Source organism: Schistocerca nitens, chromosome 2 (assembly GCF_023898315.1).
Source record: "Schistocerca nitens isolate TAMUIC-IGC-003100 chromosome 2, iqSchNite1.1, whole genome shotgun sequence".
NCBI classification, from domain to species: Eukaryota; Metazoa; Arthropoda; class Insecta; order Orthoptera; family Acrididae; genus Schistocerca; species Schistocerca nitens.
The window spans coordinates 131,816,857-131,822,088 of record NC_064615.1 but is presented as its reverse complement, the minus strand read 5'-3'; the positions used below and the strand labels follow the sequence as shown (position 1 = coordinate 131,822,088).

The 5,232-nt window shown below is 42.9% G+C and overlaps 1 pseudogene; it reads left to right on the top strand.

Moving 5' to 3' along the window:
- Window positions 1-4,585: 4,585 nt before the first annotated feature.
- Window positions 4,586-4,703, top strand: LOC126238154 (5S ribosomal RNA; annotated as a pseudogene).
- Window positions 4,704-5,232: the final 529 nt, after the last annotated feature.

Here is a 5,232-nt window from a genome sequence, read left to right as displayed (position 1 = left end):
CTTTATATTATTAGTCCAATTAATTTTCAACACTGTTCTGTAGCGCCACATAGCATACATTGGTCAGCCTTGGTTCCATTATCAAGCGCAACACAGCTTCTGCCTCTCTGTGCCTTTATCTTTCCTAAAGCCAACCCATCATCTCACTGATTCTCAACTTTCTTTCCCATTTTTCGCCGGCCGGTGTGGCCGAGCGGTTCTCGGCGCTACAGTCTGGAACCGCGTGACCGCTACTGTCGTAGGTTCGAATCCTGCCTCGGGCATGGATGTGTGTGATGTCCTTAGGTTAGTTAGGTTTAAGTAGTTCTAAGTTATAGGGGATTGGTGACCTCTGAAGTTAAGTCCAATAGTGCTCAGAACCATTTTCCCATTTTTCTATAAATTATTCTTGGCAGCAGCTAGGATGCATCAGCTGTTGAGCGGATTGTGCAATATTTTTCGCAGTTATTTGCTCTAGCTATCTTCGTAATTGTGTGAATGATATTTTTCCCAAAGTCTGGTGGTATATTGCCAGTCTCATAGTTTCTGCGCACCAGCTTGAATAGACCAGTAGTAGGCACTTCCCCAAACGATTTTAGAAATTCTGATGGAATGTCATTTATCCTTTCTGCCTTATCGAAATGCCGTGTGGCTAGGGCCTTCCGGTGGGTAGACCGTTCGCCTGGTGCAAGGCATTCGAGTTGACGCCACTTCGGCGACTTGCGTGTCGATTGGGATGAAATGATAATGATGATAAGGTCAACACAACACCAGTCCCTGAGCGGAGTAAATCTCCGACCCAGCCGGGAATCGAACCCTGGCCATTACATATGACAGGCCGTCGCGCTGGCCACTCAGCTACCAGGGGTGGACTCTGCCTTATGAAGCTCACGTCTTCCAGAGCTCTTTGAAACTCTGACTCTAATACTAGATCTCATGTGTCATCTATATCGACTCCAGTTTCTTCTTCTGTGCCGTCACCAGACATATCCCCCACATCTCACAAACCTTAAATATCCTCTTTCCAACCATCCGCTCTCTGCTTTGCATTTAATAATGGAATTCTCAAAGAACTCTTGATGCTACCACCCTTGATTTTAATTTTACCGACGGTTGTTTCGACTTTTCTATATGCTGAGTCAGTTCTCCCGACGATCATCTCATTTTCGATTTCTTCGCGTCTTTCCTGCAGCCATTTCGCTTTTGCTGCCCCGAATTTGTTAATTATTTCATTCATGAAGGATTTATGTTGTTGTATTACTGAATATTTTTGTACTTCCTTCTTTCGTGTATCAGTTGAAGTGTTTCATCTGTTACCCAAGGTTTCTTCGCACATACCTTCCTTGTACCTTTGTTTGCCTGTCTAACATCTGTGATAGGCCTTTTTAGAGATAACTACTTCTTTTCAGCTAAAGTGCCTACTCTAAGTGTCCCTTAGCGCAGCATCCATTTGCTTAGCGAACTTCAAACACATGTTGTCGTTCCCCAGTACTTCAAGATCCCACTTCTTTCCACAATGTTTCTTTCGGACGATTCTCTTATACTTCAATCAACTTTTCATCACTACTAAATTATGATCTGAGTCCATATCTGCACATGGGTACGCCTTACTATCCAATATCTGATATCGTAATCTCGGTCTGATCATGATGTAATCTAACTGGAACATTCCCGTGTCGTCGCTTGTTTCCAAGTACATTCCCTCCTCCTGTAATTCTTGAACAAAATATTCGCTATTACCATCTGAAATTTATGTCAGAACTCAGTTAGTCTATCTTGTCTCTTATTCCTACTGCGAAGCTCATATTCTACCGTTATCTTTTCTTCTATTCCTCCCCCTAGAAACGTGTTCCATTCCCCCCATGAGTTAAGTGTTCATTTCTCATTACATACCGAATTACTCCTTCAGCCTCCTCACACATTTTCGCTGTACCTTTATCTGCTGCCTGCGGTGTTTGATGATACCTGGTTTAGAAGTATGAAACCGGAATTTCCCTATAGATGCTGCTATTCGTCAGTGTAGGGCCGGTGAGACCGCATCTGCATCGCCATCTGCTTCTTGTAACGACTGTCGACGAATGTCAACACACAGTAACCCAAGTTTCATAGGTCGGTATCTGTTTCAAACCCGTAAACATATAGAGTTTTGTGCCTATGAACTACGAGTTGCGGACAGCACTGGTTTTCTCATATCATTTGAAGGAAACTGCTGCAGAATCGCATCGAATGCTTGTCGAAGTTTTTGGCAAGCATGCTCTTGCGAAAACACAGCGTTTCAAGTGGTTGAGAGAATTCAAAAGTGATGATTTTTGACGTGAGGAACGACGAACGCAGGGAACCATGGAAAAAGTTCGAAGACAAAAAAATTTACGCTTTATGGGGTGAAGATGATGGTCAAACTCAACAGGAACTCGCGGAACAATTGAATGTGACGCAGAAAACAGTTTCTCTTCGGTTGAAAGCTATGGGAAAGATGCATAAAGTGAGAAAATGAATTCCGCATGAACTGAATGAAAGACAGTAAGCAAATCGAAAGACCACTTGTGAAACACTGCTCGCCAGATGTAAAAGAAAGTCGTTTCTCCATCGAATTGTGACAGGTGATAAAAAATGGATGTGTTTTGAAATCCTAAGGCAAGAAGAAAATAGAAGCTTTCGAAATGTGGTGCTACAGAAGAATGCTGAAGATTAGATGGGTAGATCACGTAACTAATGAGGAGGTATTGAATAGAATTGGGGAGGAGCTTGTGGCAGAACTTGACTAAAAGAAGGGTTCGGTTGGTAGGAGACATCAAGGGACCACCAATTTAGTACTGGAGGGTAGGGTGGAGGGTAAAAATCGCAGAGGGAGACCAAGAGATGAATACACTAAGCAGATTCAGAAGGATGTAGGCTGCAGTAGGTACTGGGAGATGAAGAAGCTTGCGGAGGATATAGTAGCATGGAGAGCTGCATCAAACCAGTCTCAGGACTGAAGACCACAACAACAACAAGCGTCGTAAGTCATTGGCGAATCCAGGCAAACCATCGCCATCCACTCCAAGAAAAAATCTCTTTCGAAAGAAGACAATGCTCTACGTTTGGTGAGATCAGAAGGGTGTCATCTATTATGAGCTGCCAAAACCTGGTGAAACCCTTACCAATGATCGCTACCAACAGCAAGTGATCGATTTAAATCGAGCGTTGCGTGGAAAACGACCAGAATATGGAAAAAAGCAACATGGAGTCATATTGCTTCATGATGACGCCCCATCACGCACAGCAAAACGGGTCAGGGAAACGATCGAGGCGTTCAGTTGGGAAATACTAGGGCATGCGGCTTATTTTTCAGACTTGGCTTCGTTCGATTATCATCTGTTTGCAACACTGGGACACGCTCTCGCTGACCAGCGCTTCAATTCGTATCAAAATGTACGAAAATGGCTCGCTGTCTCTTTTGCTTCAAAAAAAGAACTGTTTTTTTGGAGTGACTTTCACAGCCTTCCGCAGAGGTGGGAGAAATGTATAAACAGCAATGGGGATTATTTTGAACAAAATATGGTTTATCAGTTTCAAACAAGAGACGTGTGATTATTGAAATCAAATTCCGGTTTCATACTTCTACACCTGGTATATCTGAATCATCGTTTTCGTCGTTAGTTGGCTGTCGAATGTGATGAGAATAATCCTATTACTGAACTGTTCACGGTAATTTACTCGCTGCCCTACTTTCCTATTCATGACGAATCCTACTCCAGTTCTAGCATTTTCTGCTGGTGTTGACCCTATATTCTTCTGACAATAAGCCTTTATTTTCTTTCCATTTCACTTCACTGACCACCGCGGTATCTAGATTGAGCCTTTGCGTTTCCCTTTTCAGATTTCCTAGCTTTTCTACTACTTTCGGGCTTCTGACATACCGCGCCCCGACTCGTAGAACGTTACCTCGTCGTTGGTTCTTCCACCTTTTTCTTATCGTCACTTCTCCCTTGGCAGTACCCTACCGGAGATCCGAATGTCTGACTACTTGGGAATCTATTGCCAGTGGATAGATCATCATGACACTTTTTCAGTTAAAAGCCAATCATTCTGCAAATTATCTGTCCTTAATGCAGTCTCCAATTCCTTCCGCATCCTCATGTTGTTTGTCATTTCTGATTCTTCCAAATCTTTAAGGCGATTTCCCACCCCAAGAGCAAGAGGTTGCCCTGAATCTCTGTGCGCTCCTCCGCCCTCTTCGACGAGGACGCGAGGGCGACATCTCATGTTGGGAGTCTTTAGCCGCCATTGCTGATGATTTTTATTCAAAATTTAAGCAGTGGCCAGTTTCAAACCCGGGAAGCAGGGTGATTTGATAGTCAAAGCAACTGTCCCTAGACGACGGGTTAAATTAATGCGTGACAAAGCTGATCGTACCTACTATTTCTGTACAACACACGGTTACAGCTTTGTTACAGGTTTCCCCAGTTTTATGAGTTTTGTTTCATCCACATACAGAAAAACATTTGTCATAAGTTTTTCAAATTTTGTGAGATTTATTTTTCAAATCTTAAAATCCAACGAATTATAGGCCTATACTAGCTGAAATAAAATATGAGGGATAATAGAATAACCTACACATATTCAGGGCAGTGGCCTTGCCGCAGTGGATACACCGGTTCCCGTGAGATCACCGAAGTTAAGCGCTGTCGGGCGTGGTCGGCACTTGGATGGGTGACCATCCAGGCCGCCATGCGCTGGTGCCATTTTTCGGGGTGCACTCAGCTTCGTGATGCCAATTGAGGAGCTACTCGACCGAATAGTAGCGACCTCGATCAAGAATACCATCATAACGACCGGGAGAGCGATTTGCTGACTCCAAGCCCCTCCTATCCGCATCCTCCACTGAGGATGACACGGCGGTCGGATGGTCTCGGTAGGCCACTCGTGGCCTGAAGATGAAGTGCTTTATTTTACATAAATTAAGGAAGCTAATTATTCAAAACTGTTGCACACTTATTTATGTATCCGTTCAGTGGACACGTGTGTTAAAAAGAAAAAAAGTACGCATTTTAGACAATATTCTCTAAGGAACGTAATACATCAAAATGTTAGACAATTACTTACATGTTTGTTAGTCTGAGAGAAAATAATATCATGACACAATTAATACAATATTCTGAGCAACTGTGTACTATATTTAGAGACAAAGTTATAATTGGAAATAAACATTGTCTTTTTTTAATACACTGGGTAACTATTTCCCTAATTGTATTAATGTGATTTGTTTTCTAC